Source organism: Apium graveolens, chromosome 10 (assembly GCF_009905375.1).
Source record: "Apium graveolens cultivar Ventura chromosome 10, ASM990537v1, whole genome shotgun sequence".
Classification (NCBI taxonomy): domain Eukaryota; kingdom Viridiplantae; phylum Streptophyta; class Magnoliopsida; order Apiales; family Apiaceae; genus Apium; species Apium graveolens.
The window spans coordinates 65,832,519-65,855,429 of record NC_133656.1 but is presented as its reverse complement, the minus strand read 5'-3'; positions in this window follow the sequence as shown (position 1 = coordinate 65,855,429).

Sequence of the window (22,911 nt, the reverse complement as noted above, 5' to 3'; positions counted from 1 at the left end):
ATATTATTAATTAAGGATTTAATTTTTGGAAATTAAATCAAGAGAGAGAATTATTTCTAAAGTGTTTAGAAAAAGAATTAATAATTAAAAGGTGTTTTAATTATTAATGAGAATAATAAATGGGATAATAATAATAATATTTATGGGAAAATTTCAGCTGAAAATTTTTCCTATAAATATACTATTATAGACCCTATATTTTATAAGAACCCCAAAAACCCAAAAAGTTTGGAAAACCCAATTCTCTCCACCTTCTTCCTCCTCCTTAACATCGTTTTCTTGGTGGATACCGGTGAAGTGCTTCACACTTGAGGAGCAACTGCTAAGGATCTCTGATCGTTGTCTCAGATTTATTTTAAAGGTTAGATTCGATCCCTATGTTTTTACCACGATTTATATGCTTTTATTTAGATTTTATATGTGTAAAAGTGTTTTGCCATGCCTCCGCTGCGATTAAAATCCAACAATGGTATCAGAGCATAGGTTGTATGCATATAGATCTGTGGTAAAAATTTCAGAATTTTATGTGCTTGTATGAATTAATTATGATTTTTATAAGTTATATAATGGATTAATTTTGTCTGATGAGAAATCGTTTCTCAGAATAATTTTGAATGTTGATCTGGGTTCTACAAGTGTTGTAGATCGTCTGGGTATTTTTTTCAAAATTTTATGATGTATAGATTTTTTATTATGAATTTTTGAAGTTCTTGTAATTAAATTCGTAATTAAATAAATCAAATATATATATATGAATTGTAAGTATGTTTATATATTTGTATATATACTGTTGTTGTCTGTTGTTTCTGTGCTGCACGGATAGAAAAGCATACAGGGCACAGGTCAGTTGTCAGGCACGGCAACCGAGAAAGAGAATCTGTCAGGCGGCTGTAGAAAATAAAAAAAAAATAAAAAAAGGGGTGTCGCGCATTCAGGGAATGCGTTACACCCTGTGGCGCATTCACGGAATGCGTTACACCTTTTAATTGCTTAAAAGGGTTGTAACGCATCACCGGAATGCGTTAGAGGGCTTGTAACGCGTTCCTGTAATGCGTTACAGCCCGACTGTTTACATTAAAATTGATTTTCTGGGAGTTTCGTAACTCCGTTTTGGGCGTGCAATATACCGTTGGATTCGTTTTTCCGAGACGGATCTAATGGAGTGATCAATTTTAGTTTATATAAAAGTTTTGAACTGTTTATATTTCCGAAAGTGTTTTAAATCTGTTTTTAACTATTTTAATTGCTTTTAAATGCTTCATGTAATACATAGAGATGTATAATGCTTAGACTAATGTGCTAGATGATGTAACATGCCTACCTTGATGTTTATTCATGTTTATATATGTGATATATGCTTAGTTTATCATGCGATGATAGATTTAGGTGTACTTAAATGAACATAAGGCGTTTGTTAGACAACCTAGTATAGTGAAATTGTTTCATAACCTTAATAACAATATTATGAATATAATCATGAGATTCTTGTGTTTATGAAACACGTAAGTGAATATGAATTTTCGATATGAGAGAAAGGATGATTCTATCAACAACAGATTTCTATCTGTAAGAAAGGGTTATTAAGTGACGCCTCTTGACAATGCTCCACCCGATCTGGGAATCATCTGATTATTGATTATTGATTTGAAATATTTAATTTAAAAGGAAGAATCTCTTTATAATATGATTATGATTGTAACGTAATATAATCCCTCTAAAATTAAATAATATTAAGTAGTAATTGGCCAATGACACAACGGGCTTGTGTCGGTCATAGCCTTCCAACATGATAGAAAGTAGTTCTTATTTTTAAATCATTTTCGTTTCGTGCCACAGCCGAGGGCTTTGATTTCGAAATAAGAAATACTTGTCTATTACATAGAGATGTGTACATTGAATAAGAATCTAAAGGTCATTACGTGCCACAGTTGTGGGCCTTTGGGGACTGATTCAATTGTACGGAATGTTGGGTTAGACTTGACTTAGAATATTGAGTTTGTCGTGCCACAGCCGTGACTCAATTATTCAAGAGGCTAAAGTTTGATTAGGGAATAACATTAGATGTAATTGACAAGAGTTGTCTACCTATTGAACATTACATGGCGTTTTGTGCCACAGCCGGGGTTGTGTAATGGAATGTAGGATCCCTATTCCCACTAGCATTATGAATGCTTATTTTTCACGTAGGGGGTTGAATAAATTAGATAAACTAGTGGGAGCCACTTATGAATAAAAACCCGATTCATATAGTGTTTTGAAATGAAATCGAATATTTGCTAAGTGTTGTTATGTGTTTATTATTTACAAATTTACTTTGTACGTTATGTCTTCTGCGCTATCACTCAGGAGCATACTAGATGCTCACAAATTGACTGGTCCTAATTATGCTGACTGGCTTCGAAACTTGAGAATTGTTCTCAGGATTGAGAAGCTGGAATACGTGATTGACTCACCTAAGCCTACTGAACCTGCTAGCGATGCGCATAATGATGAACATGTTGTGTATCGTAAGTGGATAGATGATGCAAATGTTGCTCAATGCATCATGCTAGCTTCCATGAACATTGAGCTACAGAAGCAACATGAGCATATGGATGCTCACACTATCCTAATGCATCTACAAGAGTTATATGATGTGGCAGGGAGGACAGCTCGATATGAGATATCGAAGGAGCTGTTCGGTTGTAGGATGTCTGAGGGATCATCTATGAATGACCATGTACTTAAGATGATCAATTTGATTGAACGTCTTGGACAACTTGGTTTTGCCATGGATGGGGAGCTGAGCCAAGACTTGGTCTTGCAATCGCTTCCGAGTTCGTTCTCGCAGTTTGTTGTGAACTTTCACATGAATAAGTTGGATGTCAGCCTGCCTGAACTCCACAACATGTTGAAGACTGCGGAATCGAATTTCCCCCCTAAGAAGAGTTCTGTTCTTCTAATTGGTGAAGGTTCCAATCCTAAGAAAAGGAAGAGGAACTCTTCCAAGAAGAAGAAAGTAAGTGAAGAAAAGCCGGTTCCACCAAAAGCTGAAGACCCCAAGAGCAAAGTTGTTTGCTTTCACTGTAACAAGGTGGGGCACTGGAAGAGGAACTGCAAGGTTTACCTTGCAGAATTGAAGAAGAAGAAGAAGGGTAGTGAGACTACCGCTTCTGATTCGGGTATGTTCATGATAGAAGTGAATATGTCATTAAATCAAATTTCTACTTGGGTATTAGATACCGCCTATGGTTCTCAAATCTGCAATTTGTTGCAGGGACCAAGGAGAAGTAGGACTCTTGAGGAAGAGGAGGTGATTCTACTGATGGGAAATTGAGCAAGAGTTGCTGCTGAAGATGTAGAATCATTTCATTTACATATGCCTACGGGCAAGACTATTGTTTTAAATAATTGTTATTTTGTTCCCTCGATTGTGAGGAATATTATTCCCATGTTAGACTTGGCTGGATTTTCATTTATTATTGAGAATAATGAATGTTCTATTCTTAGAGATAATATTCTTTATGGACGTGGTACTTTAAATAATGGTCTGTATAAATGTGACATAATTTACTTCAGATTGAACAAACTAATAAAAGAAAAGAGATGATGAAAATCTCACTTTATAGTGGCACTGCAGTCTCCATTTAGTAGACATGGAGAGAGGACTGCAAATTTGCTAGGAATGGTACACACAGATGTATGTGGACAAATGTCTAAGCAAGCTATGGGTGGATTTTCATACTTCATTACTTTCATAGATGATAGATCTAGATTCGGATATGTGTTTGAAGAAACATAAGTCTGAGGCCTTTGAAAAGTTCAAAGAATATAAGTATGAAGTGGAGAAACAACCAAACATAGTATTATAACTCTTCGATCAGATCGAGGTGGTGAATACTTTAATGGAGTGTTTCTAGATTATCTCAAAGTAAATGGTATAGTCTCCCAGTGGAATCCTCCATATTGGTATCTGAAAGGAGAAATCGAACTTTGTTAGAAACAACCAAATATAGTATTATAACTCTTCGATCAGATCGAGGTGGTGAATACTTTAATGGAGTGTTTCTAGATTATCTCAAAGTAAATGGTATAGTCTCCCAGTGGAATCCTCCATATTGGTATCTGAAAGGAGAAATCGAACTTTGTTAGACATAGTTCGGTCCATGATGAGCTATGTAAATCTTCCAGTATTCCTATGGGGTTATGCATTGGAAACCTCAGCATATTTACTGAATAAGGTGCCTTCCAAATCTGTTCCTCAAACTTCGTATGAGATATGGAAAGAAAGGAAACCGAGTCTTAAACACGTTAAGATTTGGGGATGTCCAGCTTATGTCAAGAAAGTTGACCCAGATAAGCTGGAATATCGATCCGTAAAATGTAGTTTTGTGGGATATCCTAAAGAGACTTTAGGGTATTACTTTTGCACCGATCATCGGGTGTTTGTCTCCAGACATGCTACCTTCTTGGAAAATGAGTTTATCCTTGAAGGAAACAGTGGGAGCAAAATTGAACTTGATGAAGTTCAAGAAGCACAAACTACTACGGATCAAGTGGAAACACCTGTTCTGACTGAACAACCTTTTGTGGAACAGCCCATTCATAGAACAGGGAGAGTGTCTCGCCAACCTGAGAGGTAATATGGCCTTGTCATTGAGAATGACAATGAGTTGTCGATCATTGATGATGACGACCCTGTGACCTATAATGAGGCTATGAGTAGTGTTGACTCAGAGAAATGGCAAAGTGCCATGAAATCCAGAATGGAATCTATGTATATGGTATACAAAAGATAGATTATAGTAGATGGCCAGGTGGAGACCTATAAGGCCAGGCTTGTGGCAAAAGGATTCAAACAAAGGCAATGGATTGACTTTGATGAAACCTTTTACCTGTAGCCCTGTTAAAATCAATTCGGATTTTGCTTGCGATTGCTGCTTACTACGACTATGAGATCTGGCAATTAGCCAGATGGTTTTCTTTCCAAGAGAAATGAAAACCTAGTGTGTAAGCTGCTGCGAACCATATGTGGTTTAAAGCAGGCCTCTCGAAAGATGGAACATTCGTTTTGATGAGACAATCAAAGAGTTTGATTTTATCAAAAACGTAGATGAACCATGCGTCTACAAAAGGGTTAGTGGGAGCGCGGTAACATTTCTTGTATTGTATTGAAATAGAGTTGACACACATAACAACATAGCAGACCCACTCACAAAGCTACTTTATGAAAGTCACTTTGATCGTTATAAAGACAAGATGGGTATTAGATACCAGAGTGATTGGCTTTAGTACAAGTGGGAGATTGAAAGGAATATGTCCTAAGTCCAATTATGTATGAGGATTTAGGAATAACTTTTATGTAATCTGTTTTGATTTCATTGATATTAATAAAAGACTTGTTTTGATTTTATGACGGGCTTTATCTATTTAAGTGTTTAAATAAGATATACCATAGTTTAGAGTAAAGCTTTTTATGGATTATGATGAGATCATAATAGTGAGACTTAAAAGATGATAACTCTAAACTTAAATAGTTCCTGGTCGTAAGATTACTAACTGGTAATTAATAATCCGCAAAGATCGGCACATACTATGCTTGCTTCATTATGAAGGATGTCTGTTCTCATAGACATTTGTGTGGTGACACTATAGTTAGTATGTAGGTGCTTATTATAGAATAAGTTCACTGAACATGACTCGCACAGCTGAACAACTGATGGAGTTCACTCACGTGTCAGCAGTTGTTCACATAGTGATAGTTGTACAAGTATCCTTAGACTTGAGGTCATCATAGTCATCTTGTGTACACTGAACTATGCTTTGGTTTAGTTCTTAGTCTCCAGGGACAATTATTAAGGCTCTACTGGGTATAGGAATTTGTACACGAAGATAGTGTATGATCAATAAAGGATCTACCCCTTCCAGTGAAGGAAGTGAATGTTCAAGGCTGATCCACTTATGCTAGTTCAGGAATCTCTGGCCAGAGTGAATGAAATTAGAAAGGAGTTTCTAATTTCCATAGAACTACGCATAGTAAATGGTAAGCAAGTGATTAAATTAGATAGGCTTGACACGAGATCCATGCCTTGTATTTAATCAGGACATTGTAGGGTAGAAGGAGTTTATTGTACGGTAACTATTCACTGAATAGGTTCTTGGTATTCTAAGCAGTGAATTCATATTATCCGGATAGTCGCGATATGCTGAGAAGTATCCCTCACGATGTAGAATAAATGTGATTAATTAATTAATCATATTTAATAAATTAGAGAATTTATATAAATAATGATAAAATAGTTTTATTATTATTTATTTCTACTACCGGCTTAATATTGAGCCTACAGGGTCACACCATAAAAAGAGAATGATTTAATGGTGGAGGAATTAATTAATAATGGCTAATAATTATTTATTTGTGAAATAAATAATTAATTAGAAAATTTAATAATTGATTAAATGAGATTTAATTGATTATAAATTAATTAAGAAAAGTTCTTAATATTATTAATTAAGGATTTAATTTTTGGAAATTAAATCAAGAGAGAGAATTATTTCTAAAGTGTTTAGAAAAAGAATTAATAATTAAAAGGTGTTTTAATTATTAATGAGAATAATAAATGGGATAATAATAATAATATTTATGGAAAAATTCAGCTGAAAATTTTGCCTATAAATATACTATTATTGACCCTATATTTTATAAGAACCCCAAAAACCCAAAAAGTTTGGAAAACCCAATTCTCTCCACCTCCTTCCTCCTCCTTAACATCGTTTTCTTGGTGGATACCGGTGGAGTGCTTCACACTTGAGGAGCAACTGCTAAGGATCTCTGATCGTTGTCTCCGAATTATTTTAAAGGTTAAATTCGATCCCTATGTTTTTACCACGATTTATATGCTTTTATTTGGATTTTATATGTGTAAAAGTGTTTTGCCATGCCTTCGCTGCGATTAAAATCCAACAACTAGCATAGTAGACCACATGGAAGATATTATTCTTGCGCTGCCCAAGAACTGCTCCCACTGCATAATCACTTGCATCACACATTATCTCAAAAGGTTATGTCCAATCAGGTGCCGTAATAACTGGTGTTGTTATTAAACTCTTCTTGAGAATCTCGAATGCTGCCAAGCATTCATCATCAAATTTGAAAGGCACATCTTTCTCGAGCAAGTTGCACAACAGCTGAGATAACTTAGAGAAGTCCTTGATGAAACGCCGATAAAAACCCGCATGACCAAGAAAACTACGGATTCCTTTCACAGAAATAGGTGGCGGAAGATTTTTAATGACTCCCACCTTGGCTTTATCCACCTCAAGGCCCTTTCTAGAGACCTTATGCCCAAGAATGATGCCTTGTTGCACCATTAAATGACATTTTTCCCAATTGAGCAACAAATTAGTTTTCACACACCTTTTGAGCACCGAACGGAGATTATTCAAACATTCATCAAATGAATGTCCAAAGACGGAGAAGTCGTCCATGAACACTTCGACATTATTTCCAATCATATCAGAGAATATAGCCATCATACATCTCTGAAAAGTGGCAGGTGCTCCACATAAGCCAAAAGAAACTCTGCGAAAAGCAAATGTGCCAAATGGACAAGTGAAAGTAGTCTTTTCTTGATCTTCTGGTGTAATGCAAATCTGATTGTAACCCGAATAGGCATCCAGAAGACAATAATATTCATGACCAGCCAACCTGTCAAGCATCTGATCAATAAATGGAAGAGGGAAGTGATCCTTCCTTGTGGCTTTATTCAACTTTCTGTAGTCCATGCATACCCTCTATCCTGTGATTGTTCGAGTAGGGATGAGCTCGTTCTTCTCATTTGCTACCACAGTAGTACCTCCTTTCTTAGGTACATATTGCACGGGGCTCACCCAAAAACTGTCAAAAATAGCATATATGATTACTGCATCCAGCCACTTTAGAATTTCCTTCTTCACCACTTCTTTCATGATAGGATTAAGTCTTCTCTGTTGCTCAACAGTCGGCTTGCTACCTTCCTCTAGTAGAATTTTATGCATGTAGTACGAAGGGCTAATCCCTTTAATATCATCTATAGTCCATCTGATGGCCGATTTGAATTCTCTCAAGATCCTCAAGAGCTTGTCCTCATCACTACTTGAAAGGTCAGATGCAATAATAAGAGGCAAAGTAGATGCATCACTCAGCATTCTTGAGATCAGTATTACCAAGAGATTCAAATGGCATGTCTAGCTTTCGCTTTTAAGGAGAAGCATTTAGATATTGTAGTTGCCCATTGCCTTCCTCATCTTCACTGTTAAATTCCCTCACTAAGGCTTTTTCTAAGGCATCAGACCTTAGCACATGATCAAGTTCTGAAGTTACCGCAGAATCAATCAAATCCACCTTGAAGCACTCCTCATCTTCTGTAGGGAATTTCATTGCATTGAATATAATGAATATTACATCCTGATCTTGCACCCGCATAGTAAGTTTACCTTTTTGCACATCTATCAAGGTACGGCCTGTAGCCAAGATAGGTCTTCCCAAGATTATGGGAATCTTTTTATCTTCCTCGAAATCCAGAATACCTGATACCTTCTCAGGCATCTTCCTTTGAGTTAGGTTTTGATGTTCATTTGCAGCCATAGTTTTAATGAGATTATAGGCCTCAGTATAGCTTTTGGCCCATAAGGCGCCTCCAGCAGCTGCATCGAGCATGGGCCGAGATTGGGCCCCCAAACCATTGTAGAACCCAGTGATCACCATCCAGTCATGCATACCATGATGTGGACACTTTCTCAACATCTCCTTATAGCGCTCCCAAGCTTCGCACATAGATTTTGTTGGTTGCTGTGCAAACTAAGTAAGAGCACTCCCCATAGCTGCAGTCTTGGCCATTGGATAGAACTTCACCAGGAACTTTTACGCAAGATCTTCCCAAGTAGTGATGGACCCAGCTGGTAGAGAATATAACCAGTCCTTAGCTTTATCCCTCAGAGAGAATGGGTAATGCCTCAACTTGATAGCTTCATCAGTAACACCATTATATTTGAAAGTACTGCAGATCTCGACAAAATTCCTGATATGCATGTTGGGATCTTCAGTCGCGGCACCTCCGAAGGAAACAGAATTTTGCACCATCTGAATAGTGCCCGGCTTGATTTCAAAAGTATTGGCCTGAATAGCCGGATGAATGATGCTTGACTGAATGTCATCAATTTTAGGCTGAGAAATGTCCATAAGAGCTGGATCTGCTGGAACTATACGATCACCAATGATTACCGGTTCTTTATTTTCACTCTCTTTATCCAAATCTTCAAAATCTAACTTCTCCGGAATGTCAAGAAGTGAATCTGTCACCCTATCCGTATCTAGAGTCCTCTTGCGAGTGCGAGAACTTGTTTGCATAAACGCTCGCTAGAGTACCTGAAACACAAGTGGAAACAATAAGTAACAAGTCTTAATCAATGAGTCCTAATGACCACTGATGGCAAGTACATAAACTAAACAAATTAACACCAAGTCCCCGCCAGTGGCGCCAAAAACTTGTTAGGCATAAAGCATGCGCTAATAATTCACGCAAGTATACGCGTTCACAATTAATATAGAAAGATTTCTAGTTCGTTCCCACATAGACTCTGACTAATTATGTTCAATTAACACTTACTCACCAATGTATGATTACTTCTCAATATCAAGACAATAACACTTAAGGTTGATTAGTAATTATTAACTACTATTAACTATGAGAATAAAACACTTAAATTAACACTTAAATTAACAATATTAAACACACATGAGATCATAACTTCATTACTACTTCATTCAATAGTTATTATTGTTACCCTTAGCATGTAACGGTGATGATATTAATCGAACAACACGAAACTGATAAAAGCCAACTTTCGTTGCACAAGTACCATTCTACCAAGCATCCACAATTAAGATAGAAGTTGAGTAGGCATCAATTATGTTGAGACCCTATATGTCTACAGAATTTGACAACATAATGATTTAAGCGCAAGTTATTCATTATGATTACACAGGGCAAGTAAAACGGTTAGAGTTACCCACTAATCATGCATATAATACATGAACCTATGCTAGCATGGCAAGTTCTAAATCTCAAGATTCACTATCGCTTTACAAGAGATTAATAGACTATCTTATATGTTCGCGATGCACATAAGACGAATAAGCACAACCTATACTAGATATCATATAATCATCACATACCAAGGTATTAAACAATTAACTAAAGAAATCCATAGTAAATCTGCTATAACCCCATGATCACGATTAACCCATGATAGAACTCATCGTCACCATGGGTTCATATGAAAACATGATAATCACACAACGATATAAACTAATAAAAATAGTTAATAAAACCAGAGTACATCACAAGAGTATTAAGGTTCAAAGTAAGAAAACTAGCATCCACTATTACAACGAATAAAAGAATCATAAGATAACGTATGCTTCCTTTTCTTCATTGTGGTGTGCTAAAAGGGCCTTCTTAATCTTCTCTCCTTGCTCCTTGCTTGTTGCTTGTTGCTTGTTGATACTTGTTACTTCATGTTGTGAAACGTCTCTCAAGATTACTTATATAGAAGTCCACAAGAAACAGCACCATCAGAAGCCCAATAGAAGTCTAATTATAAAAATCCAGATTCTAAAATTACGACCCCAGGCGGCCGCCTCAGTTCCCAGGCTGGCGCCTGCATCTCTTGGCGGTCGCCCCACATCCCAGGCCGGCGCCTGCACTGCTTCTGGAAAAATCCACTTTCTGCTCCTGATTTTCCTGAATTCTTCGCACAACTCCCTGCAACTGGTTCCAAGTACTTCCCTAGGCTTATTATGATGAAATCTCCCTAATTACGCAAGTTATATCCTGAAATGCAATGACACTAGAAAAACACATCAAATACATAAAATACTTGATTTCAAGACATCAATTCAAGCCATTATAAGACGTTCTAAGTGGTAGAAAATGCCACTTATCACAAGTAGACCCGCTAATACGGAGAAGATTAAAATTTTCTCGGAAGAAGAGTGCAAACCTTGTATCAACAATTGAATCAACGTGCGGAAATATTATTTATCCAATCTATGAAATGATTAAAGTTTAAAATGGGTTCGTTAACCCAAAAGAAGCTCGAGGATGATTAAAGAAAATGGAGAAATCTTCCAGATGATTGAAGAAAAATAATATTTCTATCTACGGAGTCGAGGCATTGTAGGATCGATAATTATGCCATGTGGCATAGAATAAATTAGAAATTATGATTATACATTCCGTAAGAACGTGATTGTGGTCGAATTACTAAAGTATCAAACATGGAAGTATGACACTAAAAATACAAAACCTACATGGCAGGGATGAAGCAAGAAGTTAAGACAGGATATTCCACGAGAAAACAATTATGCTCAGATTGTTAAAACGTTAAAGGCATTTCTGGAAGATTTTCTGAATCTATCATCTGACATGGATCTGGAATTTGTTACTCGAAAGAGATCTGAAAGTATGCATAAGCGCAACGTAGATGGCGACCAACGGTGTCGTTCTTTTCCACAACTGCGTATATTTTTCTTGATTCTTGAATACGTGTGAGCTTCTCTCAGTGATAAATATATAAGACAAGAAGGAAAGAAAATTTATTGTATCCCTTTCAAATAATTTCTCTTCTCAGAATATTTCTTTTTGAATAAGACAAGCAGTATTATGATGTAACCCTTTGTCGAAATGACGAAGAGTCTTGTGGGACGCCACCTAATCATGTGTTGTATACCATATAGTATGAAAGACTGGCCATCTTGAGTACAAATATGGTTTTCTCATTCATATCTAAATCATCATTCACTCTTTCCTCTTCAATTGTGACTTATTGATTTATGGATCCTTCCGCTTGTTTCCTTATATTCTTATTCGTTACAAAAGTTTTCCAATCAGAATCATATACACAAATTCTCTTCTTGTGTAAGGTCTATTCTTTGAGCATTCTAAAAGAAGTAAAATGACCTCGTGTAGCAGATGGAATTACTGGTTGAGTATAAAGATGATTTCAAGCCAATAAATGGTGGACATATGCGAATTATTATGCCAATAACGCGGTTGTCACGACGACATCAAATCGGAAGCGGAAATTTGTATACGTGATACGTTTCAAGTCTGAGATTTTGGCATAAATTGAAGTAATCAGCGAACCATATGAGTTAATTTTACTAGAAAAATAAGAAAGTAAAAGTTGCGTACTCCAAACATGTGGGAGATACTTGTCCTGAAGATTCAAGATCGAAAAAAAATTCTAGTTACAAATAAATTTTGAGCGTGCTCTTCCAGGAATTGTTAGGATGTTCAACCCAAGTATGTGAGTTATGGTGAATTTGACGCTCATAGCTGAGCCAGCGACGAAGGTTCTGTATAGAAAGACATAAGTGGAAATGAAGAAATGGGGATCCAATTACGAAATTTCTTAAGAAGCGACGCTTTGAAAGTAAATGAATTCTCATATATTATGATAATATTGGTTGAGACCATGTGTTGGTAATCCGAAGTTAGACAAGTTAACTAATGAGAGGAAGCATATATTCTCAAGGGTAGAGGATTTGTTTGATCAGTGGAAATATGCAGTATAGGTTCTTAAAAGCTAACATATACAGGTATGAGCCGTGGAAAATAAGATTAAAAGATTTCTTTAAAACAGATTTATGAACAGGTATAAGTGATATAAATTGTTAATTAGAAAAAAATGATGAAATAGAAGAATCCTGGAATAAAGTTTTTGAGAAACAGCAGAATAATTTTATATTCATTAATGAAATTCCGAGATATTTTGAAGGAATAAATGAAAGTTATGGTTATGTCCTTAGTTTGATAAAAAGATGTATGCTATATTAGTTAATAATATATGTAGATATCAGTATGATATTTTCTAAAGTATGGTGAAATGATGAGTTCATGATGGTAGATTGATTTGGTTGGTTGATGGTTTGGTTAATTGTGGGTGCCGGCTTGAGTCTGACTGGTAGTCCATAATGTAGAGGAGATGATGCCCAAATTTTTAGAAATACCCTACTTTTAAAAGCAAAAGTATACTTCCGTATGTTATTAATATTCCTATTGATACTCCAAATGATTGCGATCTCGATTCTTGAAAGAGGTGGTTGTAGCCAAACTGACTTTATATAATTGGTCTCTGATTTCATTTAGCTAGTCATCACTTGGTTCGATTGATCAATTAAAAGAGTTAATTGGTTAATTTTACCAACTTATGGTCAGTTAGATGGAAATAGATTTCAATTAGATTAAGTTAAATTCTGATGTGATTTTCATATCCGAAGTCAAAGCAATGAGAAATTTGGAGGAAGTAAGGACACCGGTAGAATTCGGTAGTTTAGCGGAATTAGCACAATGTTACTGCAAGTGTGCGAGGCTTTAATTGGATAAATATGCCTTTGTAATAGATAAGAGAATTAAAACGTTATTTGCACATGCGAGTGAGAAGAATGTTTTCAAGAACTCAAGGGTCAAGATAAAAACTAAGAGAATGAAGGAAAAGAATGAAGAAGAGGGGTTGAATAAAAAAGATCTTGGAAATTACGCCAATATGGATGTTGTTAGATGATCAAAGAAATTTTATCATTTGCAATAAAGTTTTATTCAAGGATTTGGAGGTATATCAATATAGAATGACAATGTAATAAGAATTATTCCAAAATACCGGAAAACTCGCAAATACAAGTATTTGATATAAGCTGACAATGTTAGCATGTGAACTAAAGAGGGAGATGTTTTGATTATGCAGGAAAGACGATGTATAGTGGGCATAGACCTCAATAATCCGAAATATATCTTCAATGAGAAGAAGCCAAAGATGTGACAAAGGATAGTTGGAGTTGATTAAAAATGAAAATTATGCGATTAGCAATTATGTGAGTGAGTAGCTGTCAATGGGTTTTGATAGTTCGGTCGACAAGAATTCAAATAATTATAAAAATCTTTCATTCCAGTATTAGCCTCAAAATGGCTTATCTATAATAACCAAATCGGTACAACTAGAAAGAAGGAATCACTTATGTTAAGAGGAGACAATAAGTCATGAGAATGGAGAACTTGGCTAGAAAGGAAAGTAGAATCAAAAGGATGATAAAGAAATTTTATAAGATTGTCCAGCATATAAGAAAGTTATGAACGTCAGGGTGCCAGAGCTAATGTAAGAAATGGAGTGAGACACCTATATTTGGAGATAAGAAATTCATTCGAAGACTGCGATTAAATATGGAAATTTAAATGAAGGTATTGATCGACATGGCATAAGAATGGAAATAGATGGACATATAAGTAAATGTCATATTTATTAAAGAATTAAAGCCAGCATCATAGGGTGGACCTATTACCGCAACCTTTTCAAAAATGAGTATAGCTCATTAAGGAGCAATGTAGAGAATCACTTGAAAACCAGAGATGAAGCAACTGTTATTTAAATTATTAAGGATAGGTTAACTAAACCTAACCATCCTCTTATTAACGAATACTCTATCTAAGGAATAAGTTGATATTGCTACAAGAAGATTGTGGTGCGCAATCAGATTCAAGTATGGATTGGAATTGATTCATATTATTACTTAATCTAATATTTTTGGACAGAACTAAATTGAAGAATTGGATGAAACATTGGTAGATTGAGATAGGGAATGCATTCCAGGAATATGATTAAGTATCGAGGGCTAAAAGAAGTATCCAGTGACTAGACACGAAGAAAAAATGAAGGACATCGTTAGTTGAATCATTATTGATAGGTTATCCCAAACCTAGTCATTCTCTTTTATTAATGAACAGCTTGTCCAATAAGTGGGTTAGTTGCTGCTTGAAGAAATGGTGATACATCATCAGATCCAGAAATTGATTGTAAATGATCAATACTATTTGATTGGAGATTTGACAAAAATATTTAGAATACGGTGAATTATGTCGAACCAGGATAGTATATACCACTCCTAGATGAACGAGCATTAAGTAAGGCATAACTAAAAGAGAAGAATTTGGTTAAACATCGTTAACTCAGGTGATTCAAGTTACTCCAAGAATATGATGCAAGACATAGATGTCAAAGAGGACTTTCTGATAATATGACATAAAGAAAAGAATAGATGTTATATGTGACTAGATGTCAAGGAAAAGCATTGCAGTTAGTTTCGTATGAAAACTCCCTAGAACCAAAATAAATGATAATATGAGTTAGAATATACAAGTGATGCCTCCGGGTTAATATATATTCTTCTAAATAGTAAGAGATTTTCACGCAGCAAATATACTCGATTGTGATTCAAGGAAATTAAGGTAGGATGATAAGTTTGTGCGTCAATCATATCCAGTCGGGATTTTCTCGTTAATTCTTAATTCTGGAATAATTTCGAGAACGTTAGAAATCGAATATGCCATAGTTTCAGTATATCTTTTACAGATGGACAAGAAGATTAAGAGAACGATGGAAGAACCTTGAATGAAATTGGAAGCGATTACGAACTAAGTTAACTGAACAAGGAAATATGTGGAAATGAGGTTCGATAACCAGTAACTGTTGGAAACATTCATGAGCACGAATACTAGAACTAGAAAGAAAAGAGAATTAAGATGCGTTATACTGGTCCTTTTGAGACAGTAAAATAGGCAGGATAAGTGTAAGTGAGTTGGCTTCACCACCACATATATAGCAGATTCATAGGGTATTTATATGTGTATACTCAGGAAGTGTAATTTAGCTCCATTATATATATAAGATGGAGAGTTGAGTTGAGTTATACGAGCAACTAATAGAATATGATGTCAGCAAGAGGCTGTTGAGGAATGATTGATATTGTAAGTTAAAGTTTATGAAAAGTTGTAAGGTTGAAAGATTCACTAGAGAGAATGAAAGTGAGATGCTTGAAAAGTATAAGTATTTATTCCTTAGTGTGATTCTGAGGACAAAATCCTTTTAAGGGGGGAATGATGTAACATCCGGGACATAGCGTCTAATTATTTTTATCAATAAATGATTATTATGTGATTATTATGTGAATTTTTGGTGAATTATCCGATGATTGATAACAATATTTGGATGTTTGTATCTAATAAAATGTGAGTATTTTAATTTTAATATGTCCAGAATAAAATATAGATAATTAAAGTATTTTTCTGGTAATTTTTGGAGTGTTATATGATTTTATAATGATTTATGAATTTATTAATTATTTTATGAATAATTACAAAAATATTTTATAAAGCGGGAATCGTCCAACTTCAACTATTTTTATGATTTTACAACCCGAAACTCTTCCGAAAACTCCTTCCTAACCTAATCTGGTAATTCCGGACATTTTCTGTGTTTTAACTTTTTCAATCCGGGTTACGGTTTGACCCGGGTGCGGCCCGGCGCAAAATTTTCGATACGATAATCATTTCGATAAGTCAACAAAACCCGTATTCTCAAAAAACGGGATAATATTACATTATTTTCGTATAAAGTATTTTATAAGAAGCTCGGTTTGATAATTATCCAAATCAGGTATCAAATTGGATCGTTTTGTAGTTACTTAGCGGCTAAGTAACCTATTTTTCGATCCAATACGATCCAGCGGGTGTTATTTTATTATAACTATAAATACCATTTATTTAATTATTTAGCTATTATTTTAATAAATAAAAATCAGAAAATTGATTTGGGGGTGAGGGTTTATGTTCTTGAATTCTTAGGAATCAATCAGATGTTTGAGGATGATTTTGATCTCCATTTTTTATGCTCAAATATTCAAATCGAAGCTTGTGATGAGCCCTATCATTTCCTACATTAGATTTCAATGTTTAGTAAGGAATCAAAAATTTCGATTTCTATGGTTTATATCTTGAATTTTGGGGATGTTATAATTAGAGTATTGATCTTAGAAAATTCTTTTAAAATATATTCTTGTCCAAAATTTTTGAAAATAATTTTATAAAACTTCTAAAATCTCAGAGTATTTATGGTATTAATTTTGTGATCTAAGTAGTTGTATTTTATTTACTAAAATCCATTCTTTTTAATTATACTTTCATTAATTATTGGATTACTAGTATACCCTTGCATGCATTTTAGCTTATAATAGGGTCCAAGGCTAGGACCGTCAATTCCAACCCCACTAACTTGCTAGTTTACTTCTTTAACCTTGCATGCATTTTTGTCACAACTAGCACGAGGGATACTTGTGTAAATTCTTAATTCCACTACCACTTTTAGTCAAGTCAAAGTAACAAAACCAAGAGAATGCTCTCATTATTCACCGCACATCCACTCAAACACTTCACCCTCTGCTCTCCTCTCTTCCTCTCGGCCAAAGCACACCCCCACCCCCATTTTTGCCATTTTTCTTCAATTATCTTCATTTTATTTCACTTCTCAAGCTAGTCAATCCAAGACCTCTATCATCTAGTGGAGTATCTTCATTTTGAGGTTAGCTTTGTATGTGCATGTTGATGAAGCCGAATTTGAGGCCTTAGTTCTTGTGAACTCAAGGTTTCAACTATGGTGGCTTATAGAAATGAGCAATATGTGATCTTGGAGAGGTGTTACACCTATATTTTTCCAAGTCATACTCATTGTTAATGACATTTAGCAATGACTCTATAAAGAGCCGATTGTGTGATATGTTGTCTTTGAAAATTTTATGATTTTCGGCCATGTTTCATGATTTTCGAAAGTTTTGCTTTTAAAATGAGGTTCTGTAGATTTCCAGACCTTGCATGCTATGTTTCATTGATGATTTATCATGTTATAATTCTTGTGTAGAAAATTTAACCATTGCATGTTGGTTTGTGAGAAGACCCGAAATAAAATGCCATGTGTGATGCCTTTATGCTTTGTTGGTTGATTTTGTGAGTTACATGCCATGATTCCTTTCATAAAATGCTATTTTAGATTATATATGATGATATGAGCTTATGGTCAGTAGGTGTCATGAAGTTACCATGCATGTTTACTTCGAATATTGCTTTAAAATGTTAAGTGACGGCTTGTCTTGTGATGTGTTACTTTGCTTGTCTTTATAATTGATCTTTATGCTTAATGAATTGAAAATGGACCTTATATGTTGTTAGTCAGTAGGTTTTAGTGTATTTTAGGACTTTGTTTGGTTGGTTGTTGATTGATTTTGGTGTAATGAAGGGAGTTAAGGTGGAAGGAGACGCGTTAGTCATAGCAGGGCAGAATTTTGTACTAGAAGTTTAAGTCATTGTAGGTGAGTTTTAGTAAGGCCTTGGTAGGTCTGAGCTCAGGGGAGTTGGGACTTGGTTCATACATGTATCCAGTAGCTTTAGAACCAATAAAAACTTGTATTTGGTTAGGTGCACACACACAAATCCGAGAGCAGTTCAGAACAGGGCATATTTGGGTAAACTTGACTTTTGGTCAATAATAACTATGTCATAGGTTAGGCCTTCATGGGGCCTTGGTCTAAAAAGATATAATTAAGTCTTAGGAATCTTAACAAGTCATTAAAACCAGTAATTGAACTAGATAAATGAGTTTTCAGGTGGTAAAAACAGGGCAGTGTAGCACTCAGGGAAGGCAGAACTGTGTCAACTTGGCATGAAGGCCTAGGGAGGCCTAAGTGAAGCCTTGATGTCAAATAAATTGAAAAATTTATATTAAAGTCATAAGAAGTCATAGGAGTCAGGGTATTGAAAAGGCAAAAGTTAGAAATTCATATTTCTGCCAAGGCACTCAAAGGGGTGCCAAAGTGTGCAACCAGGGAAGTCTAGTTGGTGTATTGGTTATTAAGAGTCCTTATAAGTGAGGCCTCTGAGTCATATCAACTCAGTGAGATAGTATAGAGTCTTTGCAAGCTTTTTGAATTGGTTTGGAGTGAAGGACTTAGGTGGAGATATCTTATTTCCACCAAAACACCCAAGAGTCACCATTAGAGTCACATTTAGGAACTTAGTGAGGTGCATTGCATTGTATGTGTGTCCTGTGTGAGGCCTTGACCTCATAATAAATTTGGGAGTTAGTTTTAAGTCATATAAGTTAGTGAGAGTTAGATTGGGCAAAGGCCAAGTAGAAGAACATTCTTTTGCCAAGGCACACCAATGGTGCCAAGGTGTACATTCGGGTAAGTTAAGTAGTGTGCATTATATTTGTGAGTCATTTGAAGTGAGGCACAAGTGTGCCTTACTAAATTTTAGGTTGAGTTGAGGTCTGTAAAGGAGGATTAGGAGCATTGGTCATGATATTTGTATGCTATATGGTTAATTGCTTAAGTGACTAAAGTAGTAAATAGAATCTAGGTATGTACTATTAATTAAGTGATAAATTGCCATGCCATTTCTTGCTATGTGTTATGTGGATTATGTGATGCATATATTACTTGTAATTAGTTGAGTTTAAGTGTGTGTGTGTGTATACATATATGTGCATATATATCTATATATATATAGTTATACGTAAAAGGGTAGTTAGCAAGTGTTGTGTCGAGGATACTATTTATTATAGGTTCAAGTAAGAGGACGGGAAAGGAGCCCATAGACGATTCCATTCAAGTACTCAGTAAGTGTAGTCCAGGAAAGTGAACTCTCAACTTACCTCTATAATTTTGTTTCTTGTGATTAAATACCCTGTGAATGCATGACTACAATTTTAATAGAATTATATAGTCCCTGACATCACCTAATGATTAGACCTTGGATTTAGTTAATCGCTTTCATACTTGAATTGACCCCTTTTCATAACATATTACCTTATACCCACATGAATAACCTATAGTCCCTTAATATATCATGTGAACCCTAAACCCCTCATAAATTTAAATTATTTCTTTTGGGAACCCTGATCTTAATAACATGCCCTCATTTTAGACAACTTGTCACTTGAACCTTGACAATACATACACTTGTTATCTTGTCCTTGATCAAGAACCCTTTGAATTGAAATGAATTGATTAAAAGGAATTGGATGGTATTTTCTAATAAGACTGAGGTGCTAGTCACTGTTATAATTTTAAAACCTCAATAGCGGGGAGCCTGATGGTTTTATATGGCCAATGTATGTTGGGGATCCTCAATAGTTGTGAATCACTTGTTATGTGGTTCAGAGCTTTGATGTGGGCTGATCACCCCTCATTGCTCATAGCGCCGTGCAAATTTCCAATTCCATTCACTTATTAAAGACTTGAACTTTTATTTGAGATTTTATATTGTTGATTTACCTTCTATTATTGTTTTATTGAGCATATGATGAATTGTTATACACTATTATTCACTTGCTGAGCGTTTTGCTCATTAATATTGTTATTGATGCTAACCCTTTAGTGACACCCGAAGATGGCTCGTTCCAAGCGAACCACGCATAAGACATGTGGGAACTCGGGGTATGCCTACCGTCGGATGTTGGAGCAGGTAGGGAACTATCAGTTCCCTAATGTTTATAAACTTTGGGTTTAAAACTTGGTAGTAATTTGACTTAAGATATTTTGGTTTGTAATATTAAAAGATGTTAGATGTTGTTCAAACTCATTCCTGTGGGTCCGGGGATTGTGGTTAAGGGTTGTAGCTTTAATATTTTAACTATTTGTAGTACTTTACTGTTTAATCAATATTATGCATATTTCTGTTGGTTAGTAATGTAGGTCTGTCACATATTTAATTATATTTAATTATTTATTTTGATTGAGAAATTCCAAAAAATAGTTTCGAGCTTTAAAATATTATTTTAAATTGTTTTCAAGGCTCGATAATTATTATAAAATGATTTTAAAGCCAGATTCGGGTAATCAAACTTTGTTCATTATTTTAAAATGATTCAACTGCCCATTTTAATTCCGAAAAATATCTAAAAATTTGTGACACCCTCACAATCAGGGGCCTAGATTAAGGAGTCACCATGCTACAAATTACAATAATATGAAACAGAATCATAAACATAATGCCATGGCCCCTTGCACTGCTACAGGATCTAATACAGGTTAAGGTATGAAACAAGTTACATTTAATTACCCAACATGATGCTATTACAATCTTTTCTAAATACAAAAGATAACTTCATATAGAAGCTGCCACTGATCTACCCCCTTTCTAGCTACATGTGATGTCATAGAGAATCTAACTGTGCGCGAAGGTCCAAAGTTAGCATTCTTCCTAGCTGACCTTCTAAATACAACCATACTCGAGCTTAACTGTAAAATTTAGATAACAAAACAATGTGAGCTACAAAAGCTCAGCAAGTAAGAATAACATTTAAATAGTTAAGCTATCAGGGATGAATAAGTGTCAAGGCCAACTATGATATTCAAATGGAAATCCAATATAAGGAATAAGGAAAGGAATTATAGAAAAATTCCTTATCGTCAGTTCAAAATTCAAGATTTCTTTCAAAACTCTTCATAAAAAAAAAATTCTAACATTTTTTCAAAAACCTTTTCAAGCAAACATTTTCTAAGGAAATCTTTATTTTAAAACATATCTTTTGATTGGAGTTTTCCCACAACATCATAGACAATACGGGTGATCAGCCACGTAATGCCTCCCATCAGGACCTAATCGTCCTTCTGAGCTTCCATGTATATAGGGTCCCTTCAGACTAGTTCCAAAACTAGTCAGCTAGAATTATTGCCATTGCTAGCTCAACACAACCAAAAATTCTGGACTGGCGTCACTTGGCCACTTACGCCTCCAATCTATAGGAATCCGTAGAAAACATTTTTGACGGAATTTCTATATCATTTATGAAAATATCTTTCAATTTTAAGCTTTACCAACCTTTTGATGAAATCAGACCTTATTGGAAAGTCTGAAATGATATTTAAGTTCATTTTTGAAACTCAGGGATATCATGTCAAGTATCAGGTATCAAAAAAATGCAATGGTTTCAAACATAGGTATTATCAACAATGAACCAAAAGGTTCTCATAATGAATAAAATTGTGAGCATTTGAAAATATAAAGGAAACATGCTTATTTATCAATGGCTGAGATATGGTATTCAAAATTTAAATCAACAGGCAGGAATATAAGTAAGAGAGAGAGAGAGAGCAGTTGAGGTTTCGTTACTTGCCTCTCAAAAGTATCACACTATCACATTCTTGCCTAACCACAATCTTTACTGGATCTTAGCTTTAACTTTTTCCTTTCCTACGCTTGCGTACTCACTCTTTAACTCTACACGAGTAAGAACTCTATTTCAGAATCATTCTAAATACAGTTCGACGTTCACTTTAAACGTCTACTTTAACTACCCCTTTCGCGATACCTACATTATCCTTATATATGTACTATTATTTCATATATATATACAGCACACATATCATAAACAGGTCAAATAGCACATAACACATATTGCACATACAGTCACTATCCGATCTTCAATTTCAAACTTAGGAAATAATTCCTTATTTGAAACAAAATTTTAAATTTAAAACTCTCTTGCAAATTATTTGATCATGTTTAGAAAACAAACTTTAAGTTTAAAAGAATTTGAAATCCATATTATAGTTTGACGAATTAATTGTAAGTCAAACTAAGTTGATTCGAATAACTGATCGTCATTTGATAACTTAATTCGACTAGCAACTAACCTAGTGAAACTATAATAGTATTTAAGCATCTTGAAAACGTAATCACTTTTCGAAGATAGTCTAGTTACTCGACAAGTGAAACTACATTGGATAGCTATCCAAACTACATTAGATCTTTAAAAGATTTTAACGAAATTTCGGCAGCATATCCTCTGTATTTCTAACATACCAGTCGACCATTGTCGACACCCAAACACACGCAATCAGCCTCATATACAATCACAATACAATATTATGGTAGTATAATACTACTATACAAACTTCATCACAAACATACCATTCAACTTACTTGCTCTTTATACTATTTAAAGAATAAACAAGTAAATAATAAACCATTCTATAAAAACTAAGTACATTGACTAATAAAC